This window comes from Nipponia nippon, unplaced genomic scaffold, assembly GCF_047370975.1.
Source record: "Nipponia nippon isolate SJK-2023a ecotype South Korea unplaced genomic scaffold, ASM4737097v1 scaffold_8, whole genome shotgun sequence".
NCBI lineage: Eukaryota > Metazoa > Chordata > Aves > Pelecaniformes > Threskiornithidae > Nipponia > Nipponia nippon.
In genome coordinates this window covers 4622408-4633838 of record NW_028262402.1, presented here as the reverse complement: position 1 = coordinate 4633838, position 11431 = coordinate 4622408, and positions in this window count along the sequence as shown.

The window sequence follows — 11431 nt, the reverse complement described above, 5'->3', positions numbered from 1 at the left end:
GAGTACAAAGGACCTGGACAATAAGTAAATGACTAATTAACTTCATAGCAGTTTTTGGCAGAGTTGGGCACTGGCAGGCTGAGGAACATTTTGGGTTCAGTCTGCTTTTAGCATTGTTACTGCCAAGGTCTGACTCTTCCCCTGCAGGCTGGAGACCCAAGAGGTAGCTGATAAAAACTGATTAACATGTTTTTTGATTAACGATCACTCTAGAAGGAAATGGGTAGGACAGCGAAATTCTCAGTGATCTAGGCAATCAGATATACCAGCTTGTAATTAAATAATGACGCAGAGTATTAGGCTTGAGTATGAAACTTAATTACAGTTTTGAAGTCCAGTGAAACACATGAACACGTAATCGCAATCAAATACCAGTTCTGTTAAGTGTGGACATGCAAATCGATATCCTCCCACGCCACATCTGATGGACACAGACCTGATGGCGGGTTGTCCAAGGAGGGTCCCTCTGGCATCCCAGTGGGCTGGGGCACGCAGGTAAGCATCACTGCTGTCTGCAGGTGTTCATGCTCCTGCTGCTGGAGCCTGATTTCATACCTTACTCCCTATTTCTTCTTATTTTAAGCTGACTTTTTTGCCGTCCTTGCATATTCCTTCCCCCACGAAGCTCCCCTCAGCACCCTACACCTGATTGCTTTTCCCCATTGGTCCTAGTTTTGCTACATCTGTACCCAAATTTGGTATTTCAGATACTGTCACTTAGGCAATATTGGGCAGATGTGGCTTTACCAGGAGCATGGGATAGCGGCACAGCACCTCACAAAACAAGCTTGTGGTTATGGTTCAGGGATCCATGATGCTAGCAGGTCATGACTGCAGTGCACTCAGTGGATGTTTGATTTCCTGTGACTCCATCAAATAAAGATGCTCTTTGATGCCAGCTGGTAGCTGCCATGGTCGCTCTGTAAAATGTGAATTGTACTTCAGACCTTTTCACCGTCTCTCAAGTTCTCCACAAAAAGTCAGATATATTTCTGAATGTTTTTTAGGATAGTTGCAGCCCACATGACTGTAGCATCTGATTGAGCTGTATTTACAGCTACCTGTATTTCAGGCAAAATATTCACATAGATATAAAACACATACAAACACAATGTAAACTATGAAGATGTGACAAAAATATAACAAAGCATTCCAGTGACCTTTCTGATAATGTATTTAAGAAAAAAAAATCATAGCTAATAGACTCCATTAATTTTCAGAATGTCTCTTTTCAAACTCATCACCCAGTTTTCATTCCCATCTTCATGTATTTCAATAGATTTCTTTGTCCATTTGTGAACAAACCTGTCACTCTGTCACATGTGAAAAGAAGTATCTGTCTGTTTGACTGGTCTTATGGATGTGGTGACAACGTGATGTCTTTAATTAGTTCCAGAGAAGTGCCAGCTTGTAAATGTGCTTATTACAGAAGAAAGTAGCCAAATCTGTAGGACTAACTTTACACATTAGTGTCAGAGTATATCTATTTTTTTTTAATTATGGAGTTTTGTTAATCAAGAGTATGTACAGATAAAAAATTGTGCAGTGCTTGAGCGGATGGTTGTGTTGGTGGAGGCTGCATTAAATGTTCTAGCATTTTATGTGGCTTTGTTACGCTTTCTCTGCTGGCAATTTTATTTGAAAGTGCAAATTCACAAACTGAATACTAGACGTGCCTTTCATTTTGCTAAAAACTTTCATTTTTTAGTCCCATTATTTTTGTGAATTTCTGATGCTTAGTAATGACACATATTACAAAACCAATGCCTTGGGATAGATGCCAAAAGGTATGCGTGTTGGCTTAAGCATGACCCTTCTACAAAGGACAATATTTGGAAGTCACAGCAATTTTGAGGCTAGCCTTGGGCAGCCAAGAGCTACCAGGGCGATGCTGAAGCCACAAGCTGCAATCAGAGAGAAACCTGACAGCACAGTTTCAGAACAGAGCTTCAGCCCTGTTTCTGAAAGCTGCAGGCCAGTCCCGGTCTGTGCGAGGAGGCAGGTGCTCCTGGTGGTCTCAGCTGTTTGCTGAGCTTCCCGTACCTGCTCTTGGTTCCAGGCAAGACTGTGGAATGATCTTTAAAAAAACCCAAAAGGTGCTAGAGTCTGGCATGGAGGAAGAGAGATGGAAGTTATTTTGCAGGAGACTGAAGAAAGAATCCAAGAGGCAACAGTTTGGTGCTCTGAGCCCCAGCCCAAATGTGGCTTACCCAAGGAAGAGGAGCAGGACGGGAACCCAGATTGCCTCCCACCAGCCCCTGTTATTTGAATTCTGCCTTTTGGCTCTACAGCTCAGTGAGGGACAGAGAGGTTTTCCTATTAGGGGGGAAACCTCCCCATGGCCTTGCAACAGTTTAAATGGGGAAGAATTAAGTATTTTGCAGTTCAGGCCATTTGTCTGAACTCCAAGAAGCCTGATTGTGCAGAGACTGAAAACATTTTTGCTTTTAAACCCAAACAGGGCTACTTCTTTCCTGAAACAGAAGCCAGTGTTATTCTGCTGTGCAATGAAAGATTGATTCTTTGGGCTGTGAAAAGGAGGCTTTTAGATAACTTGGATGCCAGAGGTCACAAAGCCATCCTCTGCCCCGCTCGGTGCACAGAGACCTCCTGTCTGTCTGCGGGCAGCTGCTGGAAACAGCTTTGCTGCAGTCGGTGGAGCCTTTGACCGAACCAATCGAGGAGCAGCCAGTGGGATTTCAAATGCTCTCTGTTTGCAAAGAGAATTCACAGAATGTTTTGAGGAAAAAGCTGGGAAGAACAGCACAATGACACAGCAAAAGCAAACTGCGTGGTTATGGGTGCGCTGAAAGGGCAGCATTTACTCTAGTGCAAACAAAGGATTTGGGTGGAAGGAGGAGGACTTGGAGGGGTTAGGCATGAAATTCTTCCCAAGTCGGAAGGTAAAAAAAAAAAAAAGATCCATCCATGGAGGTCAGGGAAACAGAACCAAAGCCTTCTTGGAAGGGAAGGATGAAAACCTTCCCTTGCTGGGGAGGGCAGGGCAGCGAGGGACCATCAGTGGTGTGCTGGGGAGCCCAGTGGTTGAAAGGTGCAAAGGGAGGCTAAGAATGTCAAAGCTCTGTGTGATAACCACAGCACTGAGATGAAAACCAGCAGATGCATTCACAGGACACAGAACAGCCTTAGTGGATGTGTGGTTACTCAAATGCAAGCCTGTTTTTCTGTCACATTGTGTTACCACTTGGTGAAATGCTGTAGGAGTGGTTTCATAGAGCAAAATAACTGGTAGTGAGCACCTGAAGTCCACACTGTATGTGTTTCAGCAGTTTCACTTCAGACGAGCTTCAGTTCCATCCCATACACTGACTGCTCACGAGCTACTGGAGTGCGTCTTCTCATTCAGTTTAATGGGATGCAATCCATTTTATGCAGTCCATTAGGTGAGCCAAACCACAGTGAGGAAGGCTGGATGATCAGGTGAATGATCTTAGGAGAGCATTCCTGGTGAGAACTGAAACACTGCTGCAGATGTGCCCTCTGACCAGGCAGCTGATCACAAGTAATGGGTATGAGTGTGCAAATTAAACTAAAAGGGAAGAAGGATAACAGAAAGCAGAAAACGGGAAAAGAAAAAAGCAAAAAGGAAAGGATAAATTATCCATGAAGCTCCGAAAGAAGAGGAGAAAGGAGGCCTTTATGTTCAAAGGTAGCATGGCACAGGGCAGAAAATAGTGTTTTGAGATCTGTGACTCTGGTTAGAAAAATAGTCTGTTTTTATCACAAATGCATTTGAATTTTGAGCATTAAGAAAGTCTGAGTGGTGGAAACCAAATAGATATTAGAATGATCGTACTTATGTGCCTCTAGTTTTTTCTCACATCTGGTTTGGATTACTCTACTTGTCTTCCTAGTGGTAGAAGATTGTTGTAATGCATTTATCCAATTCCTTCTCTCCTTTCTCCTCCCTCACAGCTAATCACTGAATGCAGGCAACATTTTTATTTCTAGCAGAAAATTGATGCAGCATGCATCAAAAAAAGCAGGCAGAAACATGCCTCAGCAGATATTTCTGTATGTACTTTATTATGAGAAGAATGTTTAAAACTATTGTAATATATCTAAATGCTTGTAAAGACATATGGCTTGATCAGAGGCTATTGAAGTGGACTGAAAAACATCTACTGGTATCAGCCATGGGATGAGGTCGTGAAAAAACTTAGTATGTTTAAGTTTTCCACAATTTGTTTGAAACAGTCTACAGAAAGGAACTCATTACTATGTTCATTGCTGTAGGTTCCTGCATTTCCAATGCAGCCTGATTTAATTCCACTTCCACTTAGTTTTACACAGTTCCTCTCTAGGGGCTTTGTGTGCTGCAGCATCTCCAGTTTTCAGAAGTTTGGCGTCTCATTAGAAAACTCCTGCAGTACAGAGAAGCAAGGCATCTTGGAGCCATCTCACACTTGCTTGTGGGCAGAAATTGTGGAATGCTGACTATTCTGCATGTCAAATCTTGCCAATGGCTTGAGAAAAATAAAGCCATTATTAAAAACAGCATTGTTATTTTTTTGCAACAAAAGCAAGACCCATCTGGTTCTTATACTGTTTGAGACCATGTCTATAAGGTTAAGCAGTGCAGACTTTGCTGACTTAAGGACCAGCTTCAGAACCAGGATATTTTTACTGTTTCATGTTTGAAATCTGCTTGGCTTGGGGCAGGGGGGAGGTTGTAGGTGAGAGGAGGAAAGAGAACCAAGGGCAAGATCTACGTGTTTCCATGATTCCTGAGGCAGGAGAGAGCTAAATGCCATCCACCACAAGCTGGAAGGACTTTGATTACATCATGGCAGCATCTCAGGGTTTCAGCTTGGTGTGCTGAGCATATCTGAAAAAAACAGCTCTGGTGACTGTACAGTCACTTGGATAGTATAGGTTTCAGGCAGCTTTTTGATGCTCTGGGTTGTTAGCCTTACTTTTCTTGTTAAGACATTGCTCTGATGAGTAGAAATGACTCTACAGGCAGGTGGCTGCAGAGATAAAAGGTGATGAGGTTTGTACCTCATTAATCAGCTATTAAGTGACTGGGGTGAGCCACTTGAAGCCAACTAAAGATGGTCCAGAACAGCAATTATTCAAGGTCTGCTATGATTTAATACTGGTTTGCTTTAATAAGTCATTTCTCTGAAGGAGACATTTCCTTTGCTGTTTTTTCTTGAGAGTGTATGATAACTGTTCCTAATAGTGTTCTGGGTTAAAGGGTGGCAGAAAAAGCTCTTGAAGGAAGAAAATTTTAGTTAACAAAACAGTTAGGTTTTGTCCCAAGTGTAGAGATGTCCCAAAGTCAGTTCAAGCCAAGTCATGGCTTGTCAGTAAGAAAGCTAGGCTTTGCTCTAGAAGGCGTACCTACAGCACAGTATTTCATATCCTTGATGAGGCAAACATCATTAATGATCAGCTAATGACAGGATTGCTCATTTGGACACCCAAACCCAGCAATGAAACCCTGTGGTATTTCCATAACTCTGATCTTTTTTTAGTTAGTGAGGGGAAAAAGACCAGCCTAAGTTCTCCCCTGTCCTTCTCCCTTGCAGTTAAGCCTCTCTGTTAAGCACAGAGCCTTGATGGCTGCATAGCACAAGTGCTCATACAGTCACTTTGAATCTTTCTGATGTGAGGTGACATGAATATTTCTGATATCCAACTTCTTTGCTCCCTTTTCTGGCCATGGTGGTTTTCAGGAGGAAGGGAAGGGGAAACAAGCAGAATTGGAAGCAGAAGGCAAAGGAGAAAGTAAATAAGGCTCTTACTAATTACCTTCCTGGAAATGTGCCATATAACTAGTTCTCATTAAGGCATTTAGAAACAGTGAGATGAGAACTGTAAATCCTTGTAACAGTTTTTGTAACACAATTACTAGCCAAAAAAACCCAAACCAAACCAAAACAAAAGAAACCAGCATTTGAACAAAAAGACAACAAATACAACAGAATTCTGGGTTTTTTTGAGTGATTGAGTGGCCTGTACATGCAACTAAACAAAACCAGAAAAACAATTCTTTGTAAAAGCTGTTTCAGTTGAGCTTATTTTGTTTGTCCTTCATTGTCTATACAGCAAGTGCTGAACTGTGAAAGTTGTAACGGAAGTAACTTCTCTTAAGCTTTTTACTTTTTCATTTCAAAGCTTGCAAGGACATTTTTGACACTCTGTGTTATTTGGTTTTGACAAGGAGTGTTATGGCCTGTAGAAGTGGCAGCTCACTTGCTGAAGAGCCAGACTGACAAACCGAAATTTCTCTGTTCTTTAATCTCAAGCATTCTGAATCCTGGCATGTTTCTGCATGCAGTTTACTATACCCTTGGACCCCATTCAGATACACCGATCACAGAACTAGTTGGACAGGAGCAGTCCTGATGGAACCATCTCTCAATTCAAGTAATTCATGAAAGTTATTTAGTGAATATAAAATCAGAAACACCACAGAATGACATACACCTGGAAAAATATGCCAAGAAAACTTTGATGTAATACAAGAGTGAATTCCAATATTTTTAGACTAGGATTCAGCTCTTCCTTTGGTTCCCCCTTCTGTGTAGGAGGTGGAGTTGGGGTTTCACAGTCTGGATCCTGGTTTGTGAATGGACATCACTTTCAGGGTGTTTCAGATACCTCTTCTGTCTCTTTATTTTGGAGGTACCTATAAAGAATGGTGTGGCATGAGCTAGCTCACGTCAAGACCTTCATCAGACAATGAAGACCTCACTGAATTAATGGTTTGATTGGATTTAAAAGAGGCATCTCTTTGGACCCAGCAGATTCAGAGAGGCTCAGGGGACCATGCATGAATCTGAAAATCATGATGGAATTTGGTGAGCAAAAACAGTGGTCTCATACCGACTTCCTGGAAACTAAAACTGGGGTATTGTAATCCATGATGACAGGAACAGGAACATCTTGCATCAGTTTAGTAAAAAATGGCAATACAAGTATGCATGATTAAAAATGCATATGGAATTTATATAAAAGGAGACTTTGGGGCTGACACTGTTGTTTTTTCTCTTCAGTTTCAAATCTGTTTTCTAGAGTATAAAGTCTCCAACTCAGAGACCACTGGGGGTTTCCACTACCAGGAAGGACCATCTTTTTTGTGTCATGTGCCTACGGATGGAAGGAATTAAAGCATTACCGCATTCTCTACCTTACTGTGCATGCACCGCATGGTCAGCAAGGACAGAGTAGTGTGGATGGAGCTTTCTCAGTTAAGGTACAAAAAGTCACTGAGAACTGCAACTTGAGTTTTGTTCTTCACTTTCCTTTTATGTTCAGTGTGATTTGAAGTCCTTCCCATTAGACTGATGTAAAAGGTTGTTTGGCCATCTGGGTATGGATAACCAGTGATTAGTTTACCTAGTCTGGGAATGCATTTACATCATATTGGTAATTTAGCCACCCTGAAACCAAATTAAAGTGTCTGGACAGGGCTTCACACTCAGGTCTGTAGAATCGCACTGGAGTTACACCAAGAAGATTTCTGCAGGCTGGGCCCACTTATGCATATTTTTTTTCATTTATTCAAACCCCTCTGCTTTTCCTTAGAGAACTGTATTTCCTAGGCAAATTGTACCACTGCAGGTAACCCACAGGGATATCTAGAATAGCTTTGTATTTTGAAATGCATTCCCCACTCCCTTCCATTAGTCCTTTTCTCCAGCTGGAATGCACAGTCTTATCTTATGACGGATTAGCCCACATTTCCATATTTCAGGGACATGAAGGGGTGCACTGCTACCTGCTCTTTAATGAATAAGTACATCGTATTTTACCTATGGTCATGAAAATGGTGCTCTGAGAGATGGCACTATTATTAAAGCTAGTAATTTAATAAAAAAAAAAGGAAGTTGTGCTTTAAGATGAGATTTTCAACTATGAATACTGCCTCTATTATCAAGTGAGTCCTTGATGCTGTTTGAAGGAGACAGTAACCTTGAAAAATGTAAGCCTTGTGGTTTAACTGTGTTTTGGAGCTGTATTTACCTGATTCCTTTAGTTTACGAAGGATTGTCTTGTGTAATTTTGAAGGCAGAAATGGGCCCTTGCCTTTCCTTCAACTGCTGTAGTAGGAATAACTTTGCAAAACTTGCAGGACCGAGGTGATATTGCTGTATGTGCAATGAAGACTTATTGTGTTCTTCTGGATGTTCCTATAGATCCACTCAGTGACACAGAGTGCAGACAGAAAAAAATTACTCTGCCCTGCTAGCCAGTGCATGTAAGGTTAGCCAACACACCCCTGTGGAAAGCTGAAATGCACGGAAGCTGCAGCCTTCAGGGTGAACAAGGGAACCAGGTGACAGGTCAAGAATGAACTTTAATACTTTCTGCTCCCACTGCAGTATGCATGGGTCTGAGCCCTTCTTGGGGGCATCAGCCCACTCATCTTGGTACCTGCTGTTCAAGCAAGTGCATCTCTTTCACTGAACCGGCACTTTATCCATGCTTTGGCCTGTAAGGCAACCTTCCTTGTATGGAAGATGGTAGTGTTATCTTTAGATAAGAGAGTGAATTAAAGGTATAGTAACTTATTTTTATTAAAGGGAAATATGTGACTGTGCACTCTGTGGTCTGTCTTGTCATAATAGTCTGAATTCAATATTTAAACTGTTTAGTGTCCTGGATTTGTTGAGCCCTCAGAGAATAATTTCCAAGAGTATATTTTATTTAGGTATGTTTGACAAGACATAAACACCAGAAATGTCTTTCCAAGGATTGAATAGTCTTCCTAATTTGTAATAATGTTCAAAATAACAGAATTTCATCATCTAGATATTCTACCAGCTGATGCTCCTGCACTCAGCACCTAAACTAATTATATGCTGCAAAGAGCTTCTTCTAACCTTCCCTCTCCCAGTTGCCAGACTGGAAAATAGGCTTTAATAACACATCTGGGAGTTCAATCTGGGGAGAAAGAGACCTGAGTATCCAAGTGCCCTTGCCGCCCACTTCTCTTTTATATCAAGGCTTCTCATAGTTGAGTGCCTCTTCTGCTGATAAAATAACCCAGATCCAAAACAATTAGAGCCCTGAAAGCTTTGGATTTTCCCTGGAGGCTTCCAGGCAGCCAGTGCAGCTGTCTAAGCAGCAGTGTAATGCTCTCCTGTCATAAAGTCCCACTTAATAAGTGGGCTGCTAGGTTCCAAATTAGCTTTGGCATCCGAATGGTGTCATTAAACAGAAGAAGAGATTAGGGCTAGACAGGGAATAGGCCAGCCTGAATCTGAAACAGCATTAATCCACAGCTTTTCCAGCTGCATATACATCTTTCTGAAAAGTGTTAAAGTGCTATGTCAACACTCAACAGGTAAGATTAAGTGCCAAGCAAAAATATTTATCATTGTGTGTATGGGGGTCTTTTAAAGTGTATGTTCATACCCAAACTGTTCTGATGTGCCATTTATAACACGTGGTATCCAAGACATACCATGAACTTTTCTGTATCCCATATATGTTGTCCAGTGTTTAGTGACAAAGCATGGCAGACATTGGTTCGCAGTGGGTCTCCCTTCAAAACGTGGCTGAAATATTTAAAGAGTAGTGAAATTCTGCACAACTTCCATTTTTTCCTTTCTTTCCTAAGGTATTTGCCCTATAATGTCAGGCCAAGCTAGTACAGCATGGACTTACTGGGTTTTGCATGAAACATAATTCAGAGTGTGTTCAAAAAGGGGTATAACTTCTGTATTAAACACTGGGATCACTGGATACTTGGGCAAAGGGGGCAGTTTGCAGGACTTTGCATACGGTCCTTTGATGATCTGCTCTAAGCACAGGTGGTGGAGGGATCATGGTAGCTTTAAGCAGGAGCTGAGAAGTTCTATGGGGAACCTCTAAGAGTAGAGACAAATAGACGAGGAAAAAACTTGGAGACAGATCTAGTGGCAGCCATGCTTAGGAGAGTATTTTAAGTAGCTCTTGTACGCCAGGAAGGAGCCGGGCTGGATTCTGAGTATGAGTGATGCTCCCCTTGTCTCTTTCCATAGCATTGTAGCTATAACTTTCTTTCATCTCTGCGTGTCCCATGGTTAATACAACATTCCTCTTTCCCATTTCCTACTGTAGCAAATGCTGGTGGGTATGTTTGGCCTAGGTGGGAATATAAGCTTGTCTGATGGTTGATGTTACCTGGAGACCTCCTTGCTTCGTCTCCTGAAAAGGTTGTTATACATTGCATCCTCTCATATAAAACACTGCCAGCGAGGGCTGAGAGAAAGGGCTCCACTTCACAGGGCTTGGGTCATTAGTTCAGCTGACATCCTCAGGTTAACCAGCATCCAGCCAGTCCTGTCTGGTGCTCTAAAGGCTGTAATGGTTTTCACCTGTTGGGGAAAGCACAATTCTACCCTTCAGCTATATGGGATCACTGGGGAAAGCTGGTTTTGGCTGTGCCTCTTCTGTAATGTGACTTCAGTGGTTGAAAACAAAATCCTCAATCAAATAGCTCTTAATGGAGCTGGAAACTGAACCAATGTGTGCTCTGTGGACCTGACAGAGTGCCTTCATGTTACGTTAATGTTATAGCAATCCCAAGAGGAGATACAATTTTGCCACTAGTTCCAGGAAAGCATTGTTTCTTCTGTTTATCCTCAAGCAATCTTAACCATTTAGGTGGCCACGTTGGCTGAAAAGCCTTGGCATTTGAAGGCTAACTTTTGTGTCTTCTGTCAGCTTCTGATACAAAGAGCAATTTGCTATTTTAATCCTGAGCTGAAATTGTATCTGCTTTGTTGGAGGGAAAGGAGAGAGGGAGCAAGGGTTCAAAAAAAATAAAAGGAGGGGACTCCTGTTTTGTCAAAATGCAGTAAGATTATAGCACTTTCTGATCCACACATTTTTGGCAAATAAATCCTAAAGAGATGTCGCAATTATAAGAGCAGAATTAAGTTCAGAAAGCAGCCTGAATACAATCATTGTCCTGAGAGAAGCCTTGAGCAGTGTTTGAGTTAGAGGAAATGGTAATTGGATTTTGCTGTTTACTTTTTGCTGGGTAGGAATGGCAAACAATCTCAAAGGGACAAAGGGCACTGAGTTCCACTCTTCGTCACCATCATGTAAATGTATAATTTCTTCATTGGAATGGAAGATTTTCTTTGTTTATGCTGCTAAGATTGGGCAAAACTTGTTTCCATGTTCTTCAAGATAAACTCTGGAAGGCATTACAATATTTTGCATTGGAGAGTTCTAGAAAAGTTTTCTTAATGCAAAAGCACGACTAATACTTTGGTCACATGCTGTCTTTTCCCTCTAGGTACTGTGTTTCCTCCTTAATTTTACCATCACTCACACTGCTTAGTGAACACCAAAGAGATTATGTTACCGTAGAAATATACAAGTCCCTGTCTCTCCCCATCAGGTGTCAGCCACAGAAACCTTTGAGAGTACCCCACAGGTGAGCAGAAACAGGCAGGCAGCAGAG